We start from the raw sequence: 27,179 nt of genomic DNA, 5'->3' as shown, positions 1-27,179 counted from the left end.
TTCTGTCTTGTTTTCAGCTGGTCTCTGTCCGACCCTAGTGAAAAAGTTGCTCTGGGTTGAAGTCTCAGCTGTGGAGAAATACCAGCAATTAAGTCACCCCACCCCCCCACAGGCAAATATTGGAAAAGAAAATCAAACCTTCCTACAACCACACACCCATATCACCACTTGGATAGTCCTTGGGCAATTGGCTCGGTTCAAAAGCTCCAAATCAATTATCTCAGTCAGCACCTGTCTCAGGTGGGAGAGTTTAAAAGTTCTGGAAACTAGATCGCAGGGGTCACCTGACAACTCTAATATGACTTGCTCAGGTGCTCCGTTTAGTCAGGAGGACCCACCCAGCAAATTGATTAGTCTGGGACGGTTGATGCCTCCTTCCCCACCTTGCTCCTGTGTTACACCCAGTCACTGATAGCCCCGCAGGGCTGTGACCCAGTGGCCTCCAATGAGCAGATAGTCCAGGGGTTTGTACCTGCCTGAATCACAAGGAAATCTATATCTGCTCAGCCAGGCCGCGGCTCTCTGCCTCTATCCAGCAGGGGGAGGTGAGGCCTGACAACCTCAGGCACTTGATGGAGGCTGGGGGGTGTTCACTCAGATCCAGCCCTGCCCCTGATTGATATTACTGACAGAACAGAACAACTTTGTGAGAATTTGTTTCTGTCCCTGCTAAATTCCCCTGCAGAAGAGAAGCTGTTTTGAGTTCCCAGAACCTGTGCCTCAGGCCCTGTCTTTGCTCCTGCAGGTTTGTATTTGCAACGCGGTTAGCTGTCAGTTCTAGCCTCCTGCCTTCCTTTTTCTATAGGCTGATGATCCCCTGAGGGCCAGGTGCATCTTAGGCTCAGTAAAGCGGTCCTCTGGGTCAGCCCTGCCCTGGGAATTTCCCAGCTCTGCGCGTGCGTTTTCTATCCCCACGCTCCACCCAGGCCGGTACCACCTCAGGCAAACCCTTTACTCATGTGGCCTGTGTTTCAGTCCCAGATCTGTTGTGGTTGCCACCTGAGAAGATGCCCGGCCTCCTCTGGTTGCCCAGGGAGACAGGGGGTGTGGCTTCAGAATATCTGGGGGTGAGCCCTATTGTTGCCAAAAACAGCTGCTGCTCTGTCGTGGTTCCCTCTCAGCCGACCGTCCTATCCTCACTCCCGTGCTGCAGAGTCAGCACTGACCAGCTGCAGTCCAGGCCCTGTCCACACCCCTTGAGATATCTGGACTCCTGGGAGACAGGCCTCCAGACCTCAGAGTGAGAGTGGAGGGGAGTGCTGGGAGCTCAGAATTGCAGGTAGAGAATATATACAGTTTTATACAGTTTTATGCCTGGCAGGAGAGCGCCATGGCACCCTAGTAGGGGAGGCAGGTCCAGTTTTTAGAGGGTTTCTCCCATGGAGTGTAGTGGGAGGATCTTTGAACTCTGCTCGTTTGTTTGTGGGGCACTCCGAGCCATTCTCATGGTGGAGTGGACTCCCATCCGCTTGGTGATGGATTTTGTACCTTTTGTTTGTATCATTGGGGTCACAGCTCGCCTCAGTGGGGTTGATGTGCGTTCTTCAACCTTCTCTCTTGGTGCAGCTCTAATCCACCCGGTTACTTGCTAAATTTCTGTCCTTTAACTCTCATTTTGGACGGGAGCCTCTGTGGAAAGCTGGCTTCAGTCAGCCATCTTGTCTCCACCCCAACCCTTTCCTATTTAATTCTCAAAGAATTCTAATATATAGGTACTATTATTAGCAGAGGATATAATATATGAATTATGCTTGTAGGCTTTAGAACTAAATTTGCCTGGGATTGTATCTCAGGTCTATCATTAGTTAGCTGTGTAATCTTGATCAAATTATCTAACCTTTCTCATCTATAGATTTAGAACAATGGGGCAGTGCCTGTAGCTCAGTTGGTAGGGTGCCAGCCACATACACCAAGGCTGGCGGGTTTGAACCTGGCCAGAGCCAGCTAAAACAACAATGACAACTGCAACAAAAACAGATCTGGGCATTGTGGCAGGCACCTGTAGTCCCAGCTACTTGGGAGGCTGAGACAAGAGAATCACTTAAGACCAAGAGTTTGAGCTTGCTATGAGCAGTGACCCTATAGCGCTTCTACCCAGGGCAACAGCTTGTGATTCTGTTTCAAAAAAAAAAAATTAGAATAATGATAATTCTTATCTCATGGAGCCTATTGGTGAGCATTTAATGAGTTAATATATGTGAAGTCCTAAGAATAGGATTAGTTTAAAATGTGGGCAGACTGCTTGGGTTTATAACCCAGCTTAACACTAACTAGCTGTGTGGCCCTGGGCATGTAATCTAATATGTCCAGTGCCTTGGTTTCCTCATCTGTAAAATGGGTGTGGCAAAAATAGTACCTATCTCAGATAGTTTTTATGAAGATTAAATAAGATATAATACAATAATCTAGTAAATAATAAACTCCTCATTCTTTCTCATCTTTTTCTGGGACTCCAGCTACACATGTGCTAAATCTACCTATTTATCTTTAGCTTTCTTTCTGTGTTTTCCATCACTTTTTGTGCTTAAGTCTGAATATTTCCTTCTGACTCATCTTCCAATTTGTTAAATCAAAAATAAATAAATGAATGAACACTCTTGGCATAGTATATATTCAATGAATGTTAACTGTGAGTATTAACCTCACATTAAAGGAAACCGAAACTTGGAGGAATCAAATACCTTTTCAAGGTTATATAACTAGTGGGTGGGTTAGCCAGGATTTAAACTCAGTGTCTATAGCCTAAACTACCTTAATTATCACACAATGTTGCTATTGCCAGAAAACTGGTAGGACGCTGCAGATGTTTAATGATTGAGTTTGTACCTGAGTATGTATGCTGCCTTTGTTCTCTATATGTGTGTGAATATATGTATTTTTTAAGTACTTTGTCAGATTGGGGATCACTTCAACCTAATCTGACCTGTCCCCACCATCCTTAATTTTGCTCGAAATACTCACCTTCCAGATAGAAAGCCTAATTCTCATCTGTTACTCTGTAAATGCAAACAGTGGTAGCTGTCTACCAAAGGAGATGAACAGTGAAGCTAACAGTTCTCAAGCAAGCAGCCTAAGATTCCAGAATTAACCTCCTGCTGCTACCATCCTAAACCCATAGGCTGAGATGTGGCTCCAGTGCAGGAAATGAATGAGTCACCGCTTTAAATTGATGTTTAGCTATTTGGAGCAGCACCACTTGAAATAATTAAAGGAATTTGAGGGAAAAAAAATAGTGATTTCTTTCTTTGCTGATAAAGCCTGTATCCATCAATATTAACTTGCTAAGGAAGAAGAGAGAAAAAACTTTCAGATGATTCTCTAGGAATACTTCTGTTTAACTAAAAGGCACAGGTAGCAGGAAATCAGTATAAAATTGGAATGAGAGCAGATTCTAAGAAAATATAATTATTATTTTGTACACCATCAGTTTTCCAGCAAACACATACACAACTATTACTCTTTTTACAGTAAGTTCAGTGATTTAATCTGAGTCTTCAACCATTAGTTCTTTCTATTTTATTTTTTTCCTAAAATCTTACCTATTCTATCAACTTTGAATATTACATCTACCAGATGATACCTGAATCATCTGTAGATGATTATATCTTGTGTCTCACATAATAGAAGCAACTACTTCTTAGAAATACTTGCTTGTTGCTTATCCTGCTATCAGCCCAAATCAATTCTATTTAAAAGTGAACATAATTCTACTTCCATCTAGAATGTAGAAAGCTAGGGAAAATGTTGCTTCTATTCCAACAAAAAGAAAAAGCCAATAATCAACATAAGGCCAGTGCAGTGGCTCACACCTGTGATCCTAGCATTTTGGGAGGCCAACACAGGAGGATCCCTTGAGCTCAAGAGTTTGAGACCAGCCTGAGCAAGAGTGAGACCTCATCTCTACTCAAACTAGAAAAACTAGCCAGGCGTTGTGGTGAGCACCTGTAGTCCCAGCTACTCAAGAGGTTGAGGCAGGAGGATTGCTTGAGCTAAGGAGTTTGAGGTTGCTGTGAAGAAAGCTAAGGCCATGGCACTCTGGCCTAGGGCAAGAGAGTAAGACTCTGTCTTAAAAAAAGAAAAAAAATACAATCAACATAATCATAACTTTCTTAAACCCATCAAGGAGTTGATATCTTAGGGCAACACGGTGTACTGAATTCCAAGGAAAGATAGAAACTTCCAAAGACTGATAAATTTGGAATATTGACTCATTTGAGCATATGAGGAAGAAACCCCAGGTGCCATGCAACAGATAAGAACACGACTAATCTTTTCATGAATTGCCAAAAGCTGAGTATGACCTTGTGCAAGAGTTTAGAATCCTTAGAAGCTACAGACACAAGGGAAAATCATACCCAGTTGCAGACTCTTCACTATGAATATCCTCTGGGTGTATAAAATAGCTGCTCAAACTATGTATAGTGAAGAGCATAAGGTGTCTAAACAGGAGCACTCCATAGGGATAGGAAACATTTACAAATGAACACCAGGGACACCTTAGTGGGAAAAAAGTCACAGAGGACTACACACACACTGAACATCATAGGCACATATTTGTTTGTGTTTGGGAAAGACAATGAAGGAGACAGGTGGGAAACATGAATTCTCACTTAATTTCCCTTGAAGATGAAGAGTTTGGGGTGTCAACCATAGTGTGGCTCCTGTTCAATAATTTCTAACACAAGACATAGCAGTTGTTAATGCCATCATGGGAAGATGCAGAGGAAATATGAAATCAAGACTAAGCAATGGTAGGGAAGGAAGATAAAGTATGGCAGCTTTTTAAAGTGGTTATTCAGAAAAAGTTTTATCTATCACTCTCCCACACCTTCCTCCCCAGACTTGCACCTGCAAATGTCAAATCCTGCCTACACTTCTGACACCAAGTTTATGATCATGAAATCCTCACCTTGTCACCGACAATTTGGATCATTTCTTTCTCCCCTTACCTGACTGTCTCCTCCAAATTTTTACCCCGTAGCAGTATATGGGGTCAGAGCACAAAATAAAGGGCCCAGGAGACACTAATACAAGCTATTACTAACACTTGACATGGGTCTCCCATTTCTAGGATAGTACAGTGTCATATGCCAGGCTCTCCTTTGTTGTTAGAGGTCTGATTCTACCTCTGAAGTCATTTCATTTTAATAAACTTCCCATATTCCAAATCAACATTCTGTGCTGCCTATGTTAACAATTACCTATGTCAATTAGCAGCTTGGTTTTAAAAACTAGAAGAAAAAAAAATATACAACAGAATTTAGCTTTTTGGTGTGGTGACACAACTACAAGAGGGATTTTACCTAACAGATGCAAACATTGTAACCTAGTTGTTTGTATCCTCACATTAAGGTGAAATAAAAATACATACATACATACATACATATATAAATACATAAATAAATAAAGAAATTGATCTTTTTGGTAAAAAAAATCTAAGAAAAATGTTTGGAGTTTTATCAAGTCCAAGTTAAAAGTAACAAATCATAAGCAATCAAAAATATATCATTGCTCATCAAACCTAAATGATAACATAAATCTTTGCTTATAAGGGAGAACAAAGAAATCGCGGTAGAAAATAAAGACTAAAGAATTTAGCCATGTGCTTTTTATTTATTTTATTTTATTTTATTTTTTCTTATTGTTGGGGATTCATTGAGGGTACAATAAGCCAGGTTACACTGATTGCATGTTAGGTAAAGTCCCTCTTGCAATTGTGTCTTGCCCCCAAAAGGTGTGGCACACACCAAGGCCCCACCCCCTCCCTCCTTTACTCTCTCTGCTCTCCCCTTCCCCCACCCCCACCGTGACCTTAATTGTCATTAATTGTCCTCATATCAAAATTGAGTACATAGGATTCATGCTTCTCCGTTCTTGTGATGCTTTACTAAGAATAATGTCTTCCACTTCCATCCAGGTTAATACAAAGGATGTAAAGTCTCCATTTTTTTTTTAAAGCCATGTGCTTTTTAAATTTAACTCCTATTATAGGGACAATCTGATTTGAATGAAAATGTTTATTAAAGTATTTCACTTACGCTTTGGTCATGCTTTGCATTTCTGTTGTGCATTTTTTTAATGATTTTGACCCACTTCAGTTCATTCTCAGGACTAGACATACCATTATTTGAAGGGTACTAGAAATATCCATATCCCATACCCCAAAATAATTCCTTTTATACCTTGGGACAAAAACATATCAGAGCAACCCCTAGAGAGAACCTTAGAATTCCATCACTGTAAGTTTCCCAATCACCCGCCATGTGGACTGTGGCTTTTTCCTTTTATTCTCCTTGTTTTTCTCTAGTTTCTCCTGGTTTCTGGTTCTTGTTATCTTAGCCCAGTCAGTGAGTCATTTAGGTTTCAATATGACAGTTTCTGCAGTGAGAAAATTCCAGAATCTCCAAGGTGAGAGGAATACAGTCTGGCTACTGAAACCAGCTTGATACTTCTTAACTTACTAACCCCAATTTTAATAGATTTTCACTCAAAATTCACTGCCAGATCAGCTGATAATTCAGCTGAGCCCTCGCCACCAGCTACTGTCCTTGATCCCAACTGAAGACATATTTTTTCTGCAGCCTCCAGATACTGTTTGTGCTTGGGCAGTTATATTTGGATTCCATCCTAAATCTCTTTATCAAATGTCTCATCCCAAGTTCGCTTCAGTCTGTTTAAGATGAAATGATTTAAGCTGCTGCTTCTCTGTTTCAAGGAGTTTCTAAATGACTTATCTGTATAACGCTAATGCTCTTCTCTCACGGGACTCTCTGAGCACCCTTGCAACCTACTCTCCTTGTTTTCTAGTTTCTCGTGTATCCTGAACTTTCCTCATTTTTTTTCTCTAAGAAACATCTATACTTAATTTTATCTTTTTATCTCACAGTTGCACCTCTGGTCTTTTCCCTGCAGTATGTCCAAAACTTTCTCCCTATCCCTCTTGGTACAAAATAAAGGCCAATTATATTTCAATTATTCTTTTTTTTTTCTTTTTTGAGACAGAGTCTTAAGCTGTCATCCTGGGTAGAGTGCTGTGATGTCACAGCTCACAGCAACCTCAAACTCTTGGCCTTAAGCAATTCTCTTGCCTCAGCCTCTCAAGTAGCTGAGACTACAGGCCCCCACCACATTGCCTGGCTAAATATTTCAATTATTCTTGATCCGATATAGACAGGAGTACTGCGCCCTTTAAAATGCACACATTCGTTGTGGAGGACATTGTCTTTTTTTGTTTTTTTAATTAATTTATTTCTTAGAGCCAGGGTCTCACTCTGTTGTCCAGGCTGGAGTGCAGTAGAACTATAGGCATGAGCCACCATGCCCAGCTAATGCTTTTTTTCTTTCTAATTTTTGTAGAAACAAGGTCTCACTATATTCCCCAGGCTGGTCTTGAATTTCTAGACTCAAGCAAGCCTCCTGCCTCAACCTCTCAAAGTGCTGGGATTACAGAAGTGAGCAACTGCACCTGGCCCTGAGTTATCTTTTTTTAATCAACCAAAACTTGGTTGGCATCAACCAGCAACAACAATTGCCTTACAATTGGGCACCTGATTCAGGTAGAAAGGTCTTATTGTAGGACTCAGGGCCTGGAAACAGACATGCTGAGGAATTATGTGGAATAGTTCAGTCATTCTTTAAGACTCCAAAGAAGATACAGCTCCAAGATATGAGAATGAGATATAGGAAAAGTTAGCTTCTGATAATAAAACTAATAAAAATTAGGTAGGACTGCATCTGCAAAAATAATTCCCATTAACTAGTTATAAATAATTCCCATTATATAGTTATCAAGTAGTTATAAACCCAGTTATAAATGAGTTTAAGTGAAGCCACTATTTCTCAGCCCAATTAAGAAAGTTCTGGGTTTCTTTAAAAACTATAGCCTACTCCATGGTATCATCCAATGGCTCAGATTATTGTTTTGCTGTCACATAGGATTGGAAGTTGGCCTTGGTCCTAAGAACAGAAAAGCAAGAGAGCAAGCTGATGTGTTTTTATTCAGCCTCCCCAGATGAAAGGACACGTTCACTTTGGAAGACCACTGTCTATTATTTAGTTAGGATATATCTAGAATAGAGCATGGACAAGCTACACTTAATTTTATAAAAATAGCCAGCAATTACATCTGACTCTTTGTACTGTAATTATTTTCATTAAGTGTAGTAGTAGGCAGAAAGAACTAGAAAGAGGAGTGGATAGGGATGTCATGGATGAGGAAAATAATGTACATTTAATGCCAGATAGAAAAATAAATTACCAAATGGAAGTTTCAAAAGAGATGCAGCTCAGAAATGAGTGAATTGGGTGAATAGAAAGTCTAGGAGGCAGGAAGGCTGACGCTGCTGATAAGAGAAAGTTGGGACGAGGCATAATCACAAGTACATTTACAGATAAATGCTGAATCTGAATGCTTGAATAGAGAGGAAAATTGGAAGAAGGTGTCCCATGTGGAGGTGGCCATACTAAGCATTTTTCCAAGTGAAGCTGATACTTTGTAATGTCAAAGGATAGATGGGATGAGCATTGATAAGCAAATTAAGGGAAGATAGGGAATAGAATGTGATTAGTTGAATGTGTCAAATCAGGTATCAAGATGTATAAATTCTGCTAACATTTTGTTACTTTAGATGAGAAATTAATTAGTTCCCAAATTTTGGTCTTAGAGTACTAGTTTTGTCATCTTTTCCTTATCCTTATACCATCTATTCTTATCTGCTTACTATAATTCTTTACAACACTTTTTAAAAAACCTTTACACTTTAGCTTCATCTTGAGCAATAATATCTTATGACATCATGAGTTTGATAAGCTAGTTAGGTATTTTTCTAAAACACATGTACATGCATAAGCTTGAAAATAAAAGCTCTTCATATGTTAACAGCTAAAATCATTCTATGAACTATCAGTGATACATAGATCCCGTTGTGAGAAACCCTGAGATAGGTAACTGACTGCAGTGACGTTGTTTCAAGAGCACAAGGGAAATGCTAAATGCACTTAGGAACCACGTTTTCTTTAGACTGGTTTTTGAGAGAAAAAAAGCAGGAGAAAATAAAGTATCGTTAACTTCCTCCTACTTGGGTGGTTCAGGAGATTGTTGTTAATTGTTGAAATTTACTGGATTACTGGAAGTGTAAGCCAGAGGCGTAACCATTTAGTAAGAGGTCTTTACCAATTTTTTTTTTTTTGAGACAGTCTCACTCCCTCGCCCTGAATAAAGTGGCATCATCACTTACAGCAAACCTCAAATTCTTGGGCTCAAGTGATTCTCTTGCCTCAGCCTCCTAAGTAGCCAGGACCACAGGTGCCTGCTATGATGCCTGGCTAGATTTTCTATTTTTAGTAGAGAGGATGTCTCACTCTTGCTCAGGCAGGTCTTGAACTCTTGAGCTCAAGCAATCCACCCACCTCGGCCTCCTGGAGGGTAAGAGGACTTGAAAGGATATGAAGAGAAAAGCAAGAGCTTCTCTGGTATGGGTAGAACTGTAGGTCTCTTGACACCAGAGATTCTGGAGTATCTGAATATAATTTCACTCAAACTACAAAACAGAAAAGCTGTATATGGCAATAAACAGTGTACCTGTTGAAAGACAGAACCTCTTTGGGGAAAATCAACTAGTACTTATGCAACTCTGCTCATACTGTGCACGAAAAGGGGCAGATGAAGTTCCACGCTACTGGGACCCATCACACACACTTTTACTGAGTTTCTACCATATTGCAGCACCATTTGTTCTTCCAAGTGGATTTACCACAAAGACAGAGAAGTTGAAGCTTATTTCCCAATATTGGCAGATTTGGGCAGACATAAGTTCTGCCCACTATAAATTCTGAAATTCGCCTCCTAACTTAGAAAGCAGCCTCTTGTGAGTTAAGTTGGAATAAATGAGTTCCCTCACACTTGAATACTTTGTAAGAAGTAAAAAAAAAAAGTTTTTCAACCTGAAAAGCTAAAAATCAATGATTATTTCAGCAAGAAAACTACGTACATTTGGGGCCCAGCTTAGTCAGAGGGCTATCCTTTTTTTGAAACCTTTGTAGGTACAACTGGTACTGAAAATAAACTTAGTGTCCAGTTCTCCAGAGGCTGGCCTCGTTTGTTAGAAAGCATTATAAAAGTGTCCTGCTACTATTTTCAAAGTGTGTCTAATATCTTACTGGTGGAGGCTCTGCCTTGGTATTCAGTGACAAATATTCACTAATGGAGCTATTTAAAAATTAAAATGAGTTTATGTCATAGGTAGAGTAGCAAAGATACTATTTGTGCTGTAAGTCTTTGTTCAGTAAAAGTCTTGGCATCTTATCTCTGAACCATCTGCCTGTCTTCTAAGGGTCATGCTGACCTTGTTAAATTGTCTTTTTCTCACTTAGCTCATTAGTTAACAATCTCTGTTAATTAGATGCTAAGAGGACAATGTGACGTCTAGGTAGCAGAATCCAGGACCAACATCTAATTATACAGTACTAAAAACAAAAAGCACTAAGTGAGCTCTCTCTGGAGCAGGTTAGTGCATGAGCTATATTCCTTCTTAACTTTTTAGTCAGTTGTGTTGTGCTAACTTCACAAAAGTATTGATGCCATAAAACTCTCAGAAGAAAACATAGTGGTGAGTCTTTGTGACCTTGGATTTGGCAATAGATTCTTAGATATTACATCAAAATCACAAGCAACAAAAAGAAAAAAATTAATTGGACTTCATCAAAATCTAAAATTTTTGTGCCTCAAGAGATATTATCAAAAAATTGAAAAGAGGGGCAGTGCCTGTGGTTCAGTGAGTAGGGCACCTGCCCCATATACTGAGGGTAGCATGTTTGAACCCAGCCCCAGCCAACAAAAAAATATATAACTGGGCGTTGTGGCGGGCACCTGTAGTCCCAACTACTCAGGAGGCTGAGGTAAGGGAATTGGCTAAGCCCAAGAGCTGGAGGTTGCTGTGAGCTGTGACGCCACATCTCTCTACCGAGGGCGATGAAGTAAGACTCTGTCTCTAAAAAAAAAAAAAAAAGAAAAGAAATTGAAAAGAAAGCCCACATAATATATCTGATGAAAGACTTAAGTGTAGAATATATGAGGAACTCAACAACAGAAAGACAAACAACTCAATTAAAAGTGGACAAGGAACTTGTATAGACATTTTTGTAAAGAAAATAGAAAAATGGCCAATAGTTTTTGACAAGATGCTCCACCTCATTAGTCATTAGGGAAATGCAAGTCAAAACCACTATAAGATGCAGTTTTATACTAACTAGGATGACTATACTTTTTCTAAAAATGAAAAAAAGTGTTGGTAAGGATGTGAAAAAAATTGGAATCTTTATACATCACTATACCGCATGTAAAATGGTGCAGCTACCGTGTAAAACAGTGTAGTGGTTTCTCAAAAGACTACACATAAAATTACCATATGACCCAGCAATTCTATTCCTGGATAGATGGCCCAAAGAATTTAAAACAAATAAGTACTCAAATAAATACATGCACATACTATGTAAATGTCTATAACAATACTATTCACAGTAGCCCAAAGTGAAAACCACCCAAGTGTCCTTGAATGAATAGATGGATAAACAAATTCTAGGGTATGAATGCAATGGAATATTATTCCATCATAAAAAGAAATATGTAAAAAAAATGGAGACTTTACCTCCTTTATGTTTACATGGATGGAGCTGGAAAATATTCTTCTTAGTAAAGTATCTCAGGAATGGAAAAAAAAGTATCCAATGTACTCAGTACAACTGTGAAACCAATTTATAATAACTCATACTTGCATATGAAAAATGAAACACAACTTTAGGCTATGATGAAGGAGGGAGGAGGAGGAGAGAGGGGGGAGGGGGTGGGAGGGATTGTAGGGGATAGTAGGGGGACCACAACTATGGAGCACATTGCAAGTACAAGTTGGTTCTATCATGTGTAGAACACAAATGTCCTAATGCTATAATTGGGTAAATGAGATGAAAGCTATGCTGATTTGTATGATGTAAGCACTCCAATTTGTGCAAATAATCAACACACTGAAATGGGCATAAATGTATTTATGATCTATGTACAAAAAATGTTGTAAACCTCAAATATAAACAATAAAATTTATTTTAAAAAGAAAAGAAAAGGAAATGATGTATTGATACATGCTATGACATAGATGAACCTTGAAAACGTCATGCTAAGTGAAAGAAGCCAAAACAAAGGGTCGCCTATTGTATGAGATAGCTAGAATAGGGAAATTCATGGAGGCAGAAAGCAGATTAGAGGCAGCTCTAGCTGGAGGAAGAGAATGATGAGTAGCTGCTTAATAGGTACGGGGTCTTCTTTTGGAACTTGGCAAGGTGGCGGTGGAGCAGTGTGAACGTAGAAAATGTCATTGAATTGTACACTTTAAACTGGATAACTTATGTCAATTTAACCTCAATTTAAGACAAAAAGCAGTTGACGATTATTATTGAATGATCTGATATACAAATTTGAAGCCGGAATCAGTGGAGCATCTGATGGAGAATTGGTTCAGAACAGGCAACATTAACTTGAACATGACTGGCTATCTAAAGTGACTGGGAGATCACGGGGAACTTGATAGTGCTGGATGATGAAGCAGACAGATATATGGCCTGCAGCTGACAGTTTAGAAACTATAGAAGTACGTCTACTGTTCTGTGGAGTGTTAATTAGGAGCAGGTGGAGCCACAGGAGAAGCGCTTTGAGTTGTCTGTTGTTCTACTAAAAACAAATGAGTCTGTTAAGAGAGCAAGTTCTATTCCTGGAGATACAAAATGTACATAGAAGAACTAAGAATCTTTACAGGGAGGATAAGCTTTCTACTTTATGGAAGTTAATAAAACTTCCATAGAAAATGCTTTGGTGTGATAAGCCACTGAACCCTGATTAAAAAGGTATTAAACTAAATTTCCCCCCTTCTCTAAGTCTGTAATTGGCCTCATTTCCAAACTGGTACAAAGTTATTATCACCCTAACATTATCCTTGAACTCTGTTATGTGCACATCTTTGATGATGAGCTAATGTTTCCATAACACCAAGCTCATTTCTCTTCCACCCTTTAGAAAGGTCCAGATTACTTACTGAATAATAAAAAAAAGAGGAGGAGTAGGGCACCAGCCCCATATGCTGGAGGTGGTGGGTTCAAACCCAGGCCTGGCCAAAAACTGCAAAAAAAAAAAAGGTTATAATGATTACTACAGATGAAACAATCTTACCTAAAATAGACAAGAAATAAAATAGAAAATATTCACTTATCCTTTGGAGTGGGGAGTGAAAATTAAACCAAGTCGTGTGTCTATTAGGATGTTTTCTTAGCTGTACATATTCAGAAAATAAAATTAACAGTGGCTTAAACCAAAAAGAACTTATTTTTCTCAGTCTGAAAGATAGGAGACAGGAGGTTTGATCTCTTGTGATGATGCTATCAAAGACCTTGGCATTTTCTATCTTTTTTTCCACCATCCTTAGGCTGATATGTTTGGACACATGGTCACAATATGGCCACCACAGTACCAGATATTACGTTCACATTTAAAGCATAAAGAAGGAATGGGAGGGGCAGCGCCTGTGACTCAAAGGAGTAGGGTGCCAGCCAGCCCCATATATCCAGGGTGGCGGGTTCAAACACAGCCCTTGCCAAAAACTGCAAGAACTGCAAAAACTGCAAAAAAAAAAAAAAGAAGGAATGGGAGAAGAGGAAGAGGTGGCACCATGAACATCTGTCCTTTTTTTAGGAAAGAAAAGCTTTCCGAGAACCTCACAGTAGACTTTTGCTTATGTCACATTGGCCAGGACAGGTTCACATGGCCACCCTGGCTACAAGAGAGGTAGAAAGAAAATACTCAGCCTTTCTAGCCTCTCTAGTGAAAGGCTGGGAATGGAGAAAAGGGTTGGGAAGGGATTTCAGGCAAGCCAGCTTTCACTGTTTTTCACGCTTTTTGTTGCATAAACCTAAAAGAGAGTCTTAGATGAAGAAATAAAATAATTGATTTTATGCCTAATAAGCAAGAGCATGAAAAAATGTAAGAATTTTCTTTCAGTTCTCCTACCTAGGAAGTGTATAGTGGCTTAAGTTTCACTACGTTGCAGGAAAAAGAAAACTGACATTCTATCCTTAATGATTTGTGGCCTTTCTTTTCAGGTCCTAAAAATCCTGATACCTAGTGACTTATTCTGTTTTACTACATTAAGAGAAAGATATTTGGAAGTTAAGAATATGAGGAAGATGGGAAACAAGCTACATAATCATTTACTCACCCAAATTTAAAACTTTTTTTTTTTTTTTTAGAGACAGAGTCTCATTATGTGGCCCTCAGTAGGGTGCTGTGGTGTCACAGCTCACAGCTACCTCCAGCTCTTGGGCTTAGGCAATTCTCTTGCCTCAGCCTCTGGAGTATCTGGGAATACAGGCGCTCACCACATGCCTGGCTATTTTTTTGTTGCAGTTTGGCTGGGGCCGGGTTTGAACCCGCCACCCTCGGTATATGGGGCCAGCGCCCTACTCACTGAGCCAAGGCACCACCCCCAAATTTAAAACTTTAAGGCAGCGGTTCTCAACCCGTGGGTCGCAACCCCTTTTTTCCATTTGTAACAAAGCAGCAATTAGGAAGGTTAAGACCCCACTGCTTTTAGGGGTCATGGTTTAGAGTTTAGGACACCTGGCAAAGTACTTTTTAATCTACTGTTCTCATTCTCTTTAAATGCCCAATTAAACACACACGCTCACACATACACATATATACTCTTCCAAGCATGCACAAATGATACAAATATAATTGCCATCACCAGTATAGGAGAAGGAAGCAATTATCTAAACCTTGGCCTGGGCAAAGGAAAGTCATGACTGAATCCCCAATGCCAGGAAAAAAGGGAATTATTATTTCCCTGGGGAATACAAATCTCTTTTAAGTTATCACACCTAAAAAATGGATTAATGCAGCAATATTTCAGGGAACAGCGGTCAGATTTACGATGACATAAAATTCATTCAATTTACAAAAAACCCCAGCTTCCTCTTTGTTATCCACCGAACCTATCTTACCTAACCAGACAAAATAAGCTTAACCTTGACAAATTTTCTCCCTGCAGCAAATGCTTGCAGCAACTGGCAGATTTTCCCAACTGTGTATTTGTAATTACTTTCTGAATTTTGAAGAACAGATTAAATGACTACATAAGAATCTGAATATTACCATCCACAAATCTTTCTGCTAACAGATTACTATGAATTTTTATTAAATGAGTTTTCCACGTTTCATAAGCATTTCCTGTGCTGGTGGATCTTTTGAGATACTACATATTGCCTCTGACAAATGATTCAAAAAAATAAAACATGAGCTTTAAAGAAAATGAAGCTAACTACAAGGAGAATAGATTTCAAGGAAGATTTTTGTAATATCCTAGGGGTAAGAACTTTAAAAACACATTTTCCAAAGCAAAAAGATAGCTCATAAATGTTAAAGCAAGTTTTACCAAAGGAGCAAAAGTTTTCATAAAGTTCAATGTTTATAGGTTTAACATTTGAGCTTTAATAACTTGGGTTTAAATTGTGGTGGAAATAATCTGTAAATATCACTTGTGGGCAAAATAACATTCTCTTATAATAAGTTGAAATGGACTTCTAATCTGCTAGCCAAAGGGCATAGTTTAACTATCTCTATGGCAACCATCTTTTTCATTTATTACAGCGTCTGAAAAGAACATACTGTGTACAGCAGGGTGAAGTCCTAGAATTTAATAAATTTGCTTTTACATGATATTTACAGATTTCTATCACATCTATAGTCTTAGTCATTAAGGTTGAAATATACACGGGGCTTCATAAAATTCTTCTACAGATAATGTGGCAATATTAATCCTCTTTGGCAAACTCCTATAGTACAATGCTTTATGTTTGGAAAGTACATTCTAATCATTTTCCATTTATTTTCTCAATATCCGTAAGGATGGAATAACCTCTGGACAGGAAAAGTGTTGATTAATAAGGAAGGCAGAGGGCCTGCTGGCCTTTCATAGAGATCAGAGATTAAGAAGACGAATCATCTTGTTGCAAATGCCATAAGAAAGGGGCAGCTGAGGATGCTGAACTGAGGCCCTAATATTGAAACCCAAGGAAAGAGTTAAACCTGGTTTCCAAATTCAGAGACTAGTAATAGTCTACAATGGATGAGGTTAATGTGCTGGCACTGGCATAAGTAGTTTACATACTTTATTGTCACTGAAATCTCATAATAGTCCTATGAAGAAAATATTTCCCTCATATTTTCAGGATGGGAGATTTACAGACATTCTTTAATAAGGGCTAGGTACTTTTTCTGCTGTCCTCTTGCTATGATATGATGTTTAATGAACAATGACCATTCAGTCATCCTTGTATTCATGCTATAAATACTTAATGTACAACTACTTAGTGTTAGGTACCGTGCTAATCACTGGGCAAACCAAAATAAACAAGACCAACACCAGCCCCATCCTCACAGAATTAACTTCGCTAGTCTATGGCATAGAGTATGTGTTTAAGAATAACAGCAAATAATTGCATAGCGTGTATTATATGCAGGCACTGTTCTGTTTGACAATATTAATATATGTAGTTCTCCCAACAACCTCATAAGGCAAGTATTACTATTACTTTGCAGATGAAGAAATTCTGCCCTGGCTAGAGGTTGAACAGTTTAACCAAGATTATACCCCTGGTCTTTGACAAAGTCAGGACTTTAACCCAAGGTTTAACTTGAGAGACAATATTCTTAACCACCATAGCCTTCTACCTCTTGGAAATGGTTTGTTGAAATTGGTGAATTAGAGACGTCTCTCATTGCCTCCTAGGTGTGTAGGACTTTAAATGGGATACATTTCTCTAAGAGAGAATTTGAAATGAGAAAAGAATAACATGATAACATCTCCTCGGGGAAGAGAAAGTGAGAGTTTGGGCGAATGTGACAAAGCAGAGAGGTCAGGGATGGAGAGGGTACAAGTGAGGGTGTGCCAGGCACGGTTGGTGTCCTCTGGAGCTTGCAGTTATCAGAGAAGAGCTGTGGGATTAAGGACCAAGGGACTTACCTGCCCTGTGGGGTCAGGAGAGTTTTCTCTGAGGAAATGATGTTTAAGCAGACCTGAAGAATGTGAGACAATCCCTGAGAGCAGAAAAGACAATTAAATGGAAGATCTCTGGGTGAGAGAAAGTAGGATGTGGTCAGAGAACTGCAAGAAGCCCCCCATGGGTGGGGCCTGGAGACAGAGGAGGAGCATGGCCGGAGATGGAGCAGCATAACGGTGATGTCTGGAAAGGAGCAGGCAGAGCCCTGTAAGGGGGTTAGGAACTTCAGATTTTATTCTAATAATAGCAAACCATTGAAAGGATGTTTTGGCAAAGGAAAACTGTGAAATTTTCTTTTTTAAAAAGATCACTTTGGGCGGGGTGTAGTGGTTCACACCTGTAAATCCTAGTGCTCTGGGAGGGCAAGGAGGGAGGATCCCTTGAGCTCAGGAGTTCAAGACCAGCTGGAACAGAGGGAGACCCCCCCACCTCTCTAAAAAGAAAAAATTAGCTGGTGTGGCGGCAGGCACCAACAAGGCTACTTGGGCAGCTGAGGCAGGAGGATCACCTAACCCAGGAGTCTGAGGTTGCTGTGAGCTAGGCTGAGATCATGGCACTCTACCCCAGGTGACAGAAAAGAAAACTAAGGTTTTTTTTTTTTGCGACAGAGCCTCGAGCTATCACCCTAGGTAGAGTGTCATGGCGTCACAGTTCACAGCAACTTCCAACTCCTGAGCTTACGCGATTCTCTTGCTTCAGCCTCCTAAGTAGCTGGGACTACAGGCGCCCATCACAATGCCTGGCTATTTTTTCGTTGTATTTGTTGTTGTTTGGCAGGCCCAGGCTGGATTCGAACCCTCCAGCTCTGGTGTATGTGGCTGGTGCCTTAACTGCTTGAGCTACAGGCGCTGAGCTGAAAGCTAAGTTATTAAATAATATTTTCTTTATCAACTCAATCAGCTTTGAGCTGAAGTCTCCTTTATTTATTAAGTCATCACTGCCGATATAAGCACTATCAGCTCAACTTCCTCTGAAAAGGCAGGCCCCTGCCTACCTAAAACTGCCTTAAACCAGTTTATTTGTAAGACCACTATTTGACTCCTATAATAGATTTTCTAGTAGACAAGTTATAAATTGTGGATAAATTCCCAAACTAGTTCATAAGAACTTATTTTAAGCCATAATGTAGCTAGAATAGTAGTTAATATAAATCATGTTGGAGGCTCAGGAAATACGGGGCTGAGGGCAGGATGTTGTGGCAGGGTGGGTTTCTTTCCTCTTCTACTTTTCCTCCATTTCTTCTTTCTCTGTCCCAAGAGTGGAAAGCAGAAACAGGGCAGGGAATGAAATTGTAATAGGCTTTCCTTCCCGCCCCTTCTCCCCTTCCCAGGTGCCGACTGAAGTTCTCCCTTCCTTTGCCATCCTTCTCCCTGTAGAATCCTCTTTTCTTGACCAACTGGGGCCAATCAGTGCCTCAGCAGAAGGAATGTGTGGAGGTAGAGGGGTTGGGAGATGAGGCAAAATGATCTTGAGGAGAGCAAGAAAGGGTTCTATAAGAAAAGAGAGTAGGAAATGTCCAGCGCCAAGAAGAGGAAACAATTCCCATCCAAACTAGAAGAGGAGGCAGATCATGTGCATGATGCCCAGATAGATAACAGATTATGTGGGGCTTACCGGGCTTTGCGGGGATCCTCACCAATTATTTTTTTAAAGGAAGATAATTCTCAAGAAGGCAAGATTTACTTAAGGAAAGCTAATAAATTACAGTCCTGTCTAATGTAACCGCTAAAGGTAAGTTTCTAATTAATTAATTGGCCAAGAGATATATGCCTGTTTTTGGTTACAGCAACAGAAACTGATTTTTGTTAACTTCAGCAGAAACGAATTTGTTGGAATGGTATAGGATGGCTCACAGATTGTACAGGAAGGCTGGATTCCAAGGCTGGAAATTTCACAGGTGCCAAGGAGGGTGAGGGAGCAGGAACCAGGCCAAGCCCCACTGCAGAAATGGTCTGTTTGGGATGTCTTGGTGGACATGATTGCCACTGCTGTCCTCGGCTGCTGCTAGATGCGCCTCCATATGTCACTTCAAAACTGTCCTTGCACAATACCTGCACTAACTCAGCTTTAAAGTTTTGGGCAGGAACATCTAAATGGCTTTGCCCATAAAGGAGTGGGGAGAGGGAGTATCTGACACCATCACTTAATAAAATCAGACAGTGTGGATTCCATCAAAATAGATCCTGGGCAGCCATGAAAAGGACAAGTGTCCACTGCACACTGCTTAGGATAATTTATTAAAGTGTTATTGTAATAAAGGGCTAGAATTTCAGCCAAGGATTTCAGAAATGTATGAAAGGGCAGAGAAGGAACTCGTCCAAGACTTATCTCCACAGAACACTCAAATAACGAACACTGCTCAGGCCTAACTTTGAGTTTGATTCTTAAAATGTAAAGCAGACATATTTGTCAAGATTGATACTAGGGTATGGCATTGTCTCATTAAAAATCCTCAGTTCTTGGGCGGTGCCTATGGCTCAAAGGAATGGGGCGCCGGCTCCATATGCCGGAGGTGGCAGTTTCAAACTCAGCCCTGGCCAAAAAAATCTGTAAAAAAAAAAAATCCTCAGTTCTCTAAAGGTGTAGGTATACCCACCTCCACATACTCATTTCACATATGACAAGACAATCTCAGAGGAGGTAAGTATTTTGGCCTACAATCACATACTATAGGCATAATAGTTATTATGGAGTACAAACAGATTCAGAGCAATTAATTTCTTCTCCCTTATTTATTCTAACTTAAGCAAACCATGATTAGTCAAATTATTTTAAAATATATATTTCTTCCAGGAAATATTTCAGACTTTTTCCTCAGAAAATAAATGATAGTGATTTAAAAGTCACAAATGAATGAATAGAAAATTTCTTTTTTCACAGTTGAAGTTGAATTCATTTATTATAAATCAGATTGGCTAATACTATTCAAAGCTTCACATTTCTCTGGGAAGAGATATAATTAATAAGATCTCATTTACAAATTAATTTCCTGACCTATTTCCTCATAGAATTGAAACTAGACTCAAATACATTTGTTCCAGTTATTAGTAGTTACATTTGAGCTTGAAACTTTTATATTTTGAATTCTATATACTCTGATAGCACATATAAATCCTAATAACTTTTTAAATTAAAATTAGAAATATTGAGAATAGCTTTGAGGAGCTTGTGTTATCATCATACCAAACTCAATATTTGGGCTTATATTCCTTCCCAATTCAAATTATTTAAGGGAACTTTTTTTAAATGTATCTAATGTAATATTTTGATTAAGAAACCCTTGCAGGAAATTAAGTTCCTTCATGAGAAAGTTCAAGGTGTTAAAAGCCAACAAAAACCTTCATAAGTGATGCAAAGCAAGGCTTCCTGAATGTGTTAGCTGGACAACAACACTTCTATTATAGAATTTCTATTTTATCCCTAAGGTGAAGATAAAATTCCCTTTGAGATAATTATGAAGTCTGAAAAGTTTGTGTTCTTTTTGGGTGCAAAGTACGCTGGGACTTCAGCTCTTGCCTGTTCAAATAAAGGCTGCAGTCACTGGGAATGGCTGCAGTGTTCCTTGCAGGGTTCTGGTTTAGCAAGCTAGGAAAGAATTCAGAGGTGCATCAGTGGCTGGCCAGAGCACAGAGGGAGGGTTTCTGTGTGGTGGTTCAGTTCAGGAGCCAGTCAAGGCATGTACCGAAGTGTCCATTATGCTACTAACAATGGCTAGCAGCTGTGAGGAAGCAGATGTGGTCAGAGCTAGTTAGGATTCTACTATTCACTACAGGGAGCCAAGGGGGAGCCACATGCAGAAAAGAAGGCAAAGGTGTCTGTACCCACACTTAAAGTCTAGGGAGCTTAACTGAAGCCCAGACCCCATTTCTTCCTACTTCAGTCAGGAGCAACAGAGGCAAGACTGAGTCTAGGAGGATTTGGGGGAGACCTCAGGATTGTGGAGCTAGGAAGACAGGCAGTCAGAATGAGTTAAGGTTGACATTTTACCTCCTCTTCCCAAGCCCTGTTACTACCCTGTTTCCCCGAAAATAAGACATCCTCCAAAAGTAAGACCTACTTACAGGAAAGATAAGACGTCCCCTGAAAATAAGACCTAGCGCATCTTTGGGAGCACACCTTAAAACAGGGTAACTCATTAGCAACATGTCCCAAGTCCTTCCTCCTTTCTTCACCTCCTTCCCCATATCAAAATATGGATATGATATTGCTAGTTATTTTGATGATTTATAGAAATGAACTCAGCATTTTAGGGGCTTGCCTCAATATGAAGACACTGCAACTCCAGCCCATGCCAAGACAGAGGTCAAGGGCAGACATCCAAAAGCAGCTAACCAGTGCCTCTAAAGGGACTCTGCTATAAAAGGCCCCACACCTAAACAGATGGTTCCAGCCGAGGAGTTTTTTTTCCTTTCTTAGGAACCAAAATTCAAAGACAGAGAGGTAAGTGGCCTGTTGATGGAGCACTGGAACTGCAAAGTCATGTCAATCCAGAAGGCGCAGTTATTTTAGGACATGAAGTACTGAATTTATGGAAGAAACGAAATTATTAGCAAGAAGCCAGTTGAGAGATAATGGAGACAGCTGAGGCACAAGAAGTCTCATTTTTTGGTGGCTATCTAGAGTGCCCAGCTCCAGAACCCTGGATATCTGGCTCGGCTGTGCTAGGGTTTCTGCATTTGGATTTTTGTGACTCTTTCCACAAATTCTTGACCTGCCTCCTGCAACAAAATGGTCATCAGTCCATAACAAAATTATAATGTGGGCTGGGTGCAGTGGCTCAATACCTGTAATCCTAGCACTCTGGGGACTAAGGCAGGAGGATCACTTGAGCTCAAGAGTTCAAGACCAGCCTGAGCAAGAGCAAGCCCTCATCTCTACTACAAATAGAAAAATTAGCTAGGTGTTGTGGTGGGTGCTTGTAGTCTGGCTATGGGAGGCTGAGGCGGGAGGATCGCTTAAGCCCAAGAGTCTGAAGTTGCTGTGAGCTAGGCTGACACTATAGCACTCTAGCCTGGGCAACAAAGTTAAGACTCCACATCAAAAACAAAAACACAGTACCCTGAACCCCATTAATGCATCAATGTACAAATTTATGATTTAATAAAAAAGAAAATAGTTATTAAAAAAACCCAAAACAAAAACAAACAAAAAAACATATAATGTGTTTAAATCAATGTATTATCTCAATCAACAATTGTATTTTTAATCTTTATGTTTAGTTGGAGTAAAAATGTTTTATTTAGTGGGGGCAGAAGAGAGAATCATATCATTCAGGCTTATTTTTAAAGCTGGCCCTCAAGTAAAACTGATTTTCTCCTTTGCTTGGGTAAATTACAGGGTACAAGATCAGAAGGGATGTTGTCTCTCTCTCTCTCTTTTTTTTGCTGTTAGTTTTCTCTCTGCTCCTTTGTGTAAGCACGAGCATGGTGCACCTGCTGGAAGCCTGGTTCCTGCTGCTGCTGCTGCGGCTGCTGGCTGACCTTGTGGGTCCATCCATCCCCTGGGATTTGCAGCACACTCAGTCCTGGGTTAGTGACTCCACTTCTCACACCCACCTTCATTTCTGCCTAACACTTTCAGCCCTTTCTGCTTTCGGCCCTAAGACCCCTAGAGATATATTTGGTGCTTTCTTATCAATTAGTCTTTAGTGCCCTAATGAAACCTACATCCTATAACTCTCTTATCACTCTAGTGAGTATTAGCCCAAGCCTAAATAGTTGACCCTTGAACAATACAGGTCCACTTATACGCAGATCAAAAATATGGTATATGCAGAATGCAAAACCCCAGTAACTGAGGGCTGAACTTCCTCCTTTCCTTTTTCTCTTTCCTTCCTTTTCTCTTTTTCTTCCTTTCTCTCCTTCCCTCCCTCCCTTCCTTCCTTCCCTGTCTTTCCTTTCTCTCTTTCTTCTATTATTAATAAAATTCGTATTAATATAAAGAAGGGTACATACAATTAGGTTACATTATTTGCATTTGTAAGGTAAAGTCCAAGTTGTAGTTGAGTCCTTCACCAAGGAGGTACGCCACATACTCCTACATTGTACCTGTTAGATGAGAACTTACTGAACCCCTTCCCCCCGTTCTTGAATTGTTTTTCTGTCATGTGGGCCGGTAGTTGTCAATCTACTTGTTTCAACAAGCACCCAACTTTTTTTATACATGGGTTTTGTAGGGGTGGCTGTGGGAACTTGAGTATATGAAGATTTTGGTGTGTGTACGGGGGTCCTGGAACTAATCCCCCATGTACACTGAGGAAAGACTGTATACTATTTGTCCTAGATTAATATGTTTGTGATAATACAGCATTGCTGAAATGGTTTATTAAAAATGCCATACCTAAATGAGGGATCAAACATTTGTTTTGCAAACAGCCCCACTGAATTTCTACTCACTCATGTAATATTCTAGAATCAAATGGTGTTTGATAAATGCTGTTCACTTCCAAAGGGCTGCTTCATTCCCTAGCAGGAAGTCAGGCTTTTCCTCTTGGGTGCTACTGTAGTATCCCGCTAAGACATCATAATATACTTTAATTACTTGTTTCATGTTTATTTCCTTTGAGGCTGAACTCTTTTAGAATCTTTTATAGATTGCAGAGTACAGAGACTAAATATGGATTATAATAGGGCCTGCCTTTGAGGGTTCTTATGAGAATTAACATAAGTGTGCAAAGCATTTGCATGCAGTGAGTATTCAATAAACACCAGTTATTATTACTAGTATTATTGATTTAATAAAACTTATACCTCTACACCCAGGTTTCTATCTTGTGTATCTCTGTAGGTGGTGTAACATTCAGAGATCGGAAATAAAGGAGCTAAAATTTGGGTGTTGGAGCAAAATAATTTCATTTCCAGACATTGGCTTCAGTGCTTGTGAAAGACCCATGCATGATGCTGGTACTGCCTTTGACTTAATATATACACATAGCTAGGACTCAATACAAGTTAACTAAATGAAAAAATGCGCATTCAATAAATCACTCATTTATTCACAGGTTCAGTGAAAGAGTTCTTGGCCTTGACTCAACCCTAGCTAATTAATAACTTTAAAGGAAGGGATCAGAACCAACTTACGTGTTTATTTTAAAATGTAAAAAGAATAAAGTGTATGTACCATTAACACTATGAGGAGTACAATGATACTAAAAAACGGAAAATCACCAACCCATTATATTGCAGAATCCCTGTCATCCTACTTTCTAATACAGGACTTTAAGGCTCTGTATGAATCACCAATGTTTGCTGGGTTGCAACCAGTTTTGAATTAATTGCTCAAACATCCAAGCAGACTGTGGAAGTTCTCAAAAGTTAAGATGTCTTGGTTTCCTGATTATTCCATCTTACCCACGATAGTCCTTAAATCTTTTCCTTTCCCTTTTTTCTGAAAATAAGATGATGAATGGGGATTATAAAAGAATAGATTGAATAGCAGTCTGCTTTCTCTGGTTCCATCAAAGGGTCAAAACAGGGACCAAGTGGCAAGACAGAAAAGCAAGGTGTTTGATACAACTTTTCTTCCGAGGGGCTATGATAAATCCTTCATATCTACTTACGTTTATTTCCTTAAATAACCTTTTCACATTGCCACCATCCTTATATCCTTCTTTAGGTTCTGCCCTAACAACCTCAGTACTTAAAACACATCTGTGCATTTTATTGTGAGATTTTGACTGGCAAAGTTACATTTGAAAATGGTCAAAATCATGCTTCCATTTCTAGATGAGTAAAAGGCCTGAATTATAGAAAATTGCTCATGTCTTAAACCAGTCAGGTTCTATTGTGTCACTGAAATGTCACTATGGCAACCACAGGTTGTAGCAGGAGGTAGTGCCAGTGACTCAGCAGGTAGTACTGCTTTTCAAGGCAGTGCAACCAAATGCCCTGATAAGATGTCAGGTAAATAACCATCCTATGATTGTTTTATTTTGGGGGTGCTGTATACATTGAGAATTCACTGGGTTAAGGTACAAACAGATTTTAGACCAAGCAAAATGAGCAGAAAATATAGAAAGAGAGGAAGATTAGAGTCAAGTGGTGAAAGAGGAAGGAAAAAAAAAAGTAAATTTCTTCTCCACTTTGTAAATCACTAAAAATTGGCCGTAGTAACTACAATTGACTATGCAGGGAAAGGCTGTAAGCTTTTTTGTTAGGCTCACTCTCAGTGCCTGTAAAGGTCACATTGCTAGCTAATGAAACAGCTTTCCTACAGGGTATCTCTCCACCTAATCATAAACTGCTCAAAATCTGCAGTGGAAGACAAAGAAGATGATGAGTATCTCTTGTGGCCCTTCAAAGGGCTATTGATCAGATGACTAACTGGTACCTTCTAAAAGGCCTACATGGATATCATGAATAGGTGCTCCCCAAACGTGCAAGGTGAACTTGTGTGGTGCAAAGAGCGCCCTGCTCAGGGTGCTGTCAAGAGAATGACTGCTACCCCTCCAGATTCACCACTGCTTTCACTACAAGGGCCCACGGCTGCTCATTGTCACTGAGCACATTACTGCTGGTCCATCCTTGTACAATGGCTTCAGGACTCCCTATCAGCCTGGACCAAACTTTTCTAGAATTGCATTGAAGTCAGATTCTTCCTGCCCAACTCTCCTTCCTTGGCTCTCTTATCACAGGTGTTAGCCCTACAGTACAGTCTGAAGGCTCTCCCTACCTACTCCCCCTCCCCTTTTCTCCTTCCTAAGTGATTCTCTCCAATAAGTCTCTCACATCCAATGCCACCTAGGCCTCTGCTTCTTGAAGGACTCAAACTGATGTAGATGCTCATGTTATGGATCAGTATTTGCATATTTTCTTTGAAACTATACCCAAACTAGCAGCAATGCAGGGGCAAAGGAGAACTGGTTCACCTTAAAAATCAAGTAATTTGATCATTAGAATTAAAAGACGGACAGTTGATCACCTAACAGTCTTAAGAAAAATATGATGTATAAATATGATGTATCATCATATTTTTGATGTATCATCTCACATTAGACTCCAGGAATTTACTTCCAATTCAAATTATGCTACCCCCAAATCCATTTTATTTTTCACTGAAAACATTTTTATTGGTCTTTTGGATAAACATGGGAATTTATTTGCCAGGAAGTATGATCTCATCAACTTCAGCTGGAACCAGTGCATGGGCCTCCTCTTTGCTGATTCTGTGTTTGACCCCAATGCAGCCTGTCCTGTGCTTCTTATCTGTAATTCTGAAACCTGGCCTACTGAGCACCACATGGAAGTCCAGGCTGTAGGTACCAATGTTTGGATCATATTTGATACCCAGATCCATGTGCTCCTGGATCCCAAAGCCAAAGTTTCCAGTATCTGAGAAGTTATCTTCTTAATTGATACTCTCATACCTTCAGACCTTTCTCCAGGATTTCTTCTGCCTTGGCCCCTCTGACTGTGCTGTGGACCACAATATTCTCATTTCTCCTGATATCAAAGGATCTGACAGTATATCTAGCTTTGGAAAATACAGGGGTCTGGCCTGGGAGCTGCTCCAACACTGTGGCTGCCAGCGTCAGTCTGTCTCTACTCTCCCCTACACAGATGTTGGGGCAGAGCTTGTGGATACAAAGTTCCTGCATGGGGGTGTCCTTTTCACCTTGATCCTATGCCATGATGGGAGACAGGAAGTGAGCCCCAAATCCATTTTTTAAAAAAATCCACCCAAGGCTGGGCACGGTGTTTCACGCCTTCACGCCTGTAATCCTAGCGCTCTGGGAGGTAGAGGTGGGTGGAGTGCCTGAGCTCAAGAGTTGACAGACCAGCCTGATCCAGAGCAAGACTTTGTCTCTAAAAATAACTGAGTGTTGTGGTGGGCACCTATAGTCCCAGCTACTTGGAAGGCTGAGGCAAGAGAATCACTGGAGGCCAAGAGCTATGACACCACAGCATTCTACTGAGGGTGACAAAGTGAGACTCTGTCTTAAAAAAAAAAGAGGAAATAAAATGTTACCAAAGTAGTTGAAATCTCCTGTGTACTCTATCTTGACTCCATCCTCCTCCCACTCTCCAGATTTTAATCTTTATTGTTTCTAAGAACACTTTACATTTTTACTACAAATATTATGT

The 27,179-nt window shown here is 40.0% G+C and overlaps 1 pseudogene; it reads right to left on the bottom strand.

Annotated features, from left to right (window-relative positions):
- Nucleotides 1-23,665: 23,665 nt before the first annotated feature.
- On the bottom strand, nucleotides 23,666-26,725 carry LOC128564057 (60S ribosomal protein L11-like; annotated as a pseudogene).
- Nucleotides 26,726-27,179: the final 454 nt, after the last annotated feature.

This window comes from Nycticebus coucang, chromosome 13 (genome assembly GCF_027406575.1).
Source record: "Nycticebus coucang isolate mNycCou1 chromosome 13, mNycCou1.pri, whole genome shotgun sequence".
NCBI lineage: Eukaryota > Metazoa > Chordata > Mammalia > Primates > Lorisidae > Nycticebus > Nycticebus coucang.
Note: the sequence above shows the minus strand (reverse complement) of the source record. Positions and strands in the feature narration are given on the sequence as shown.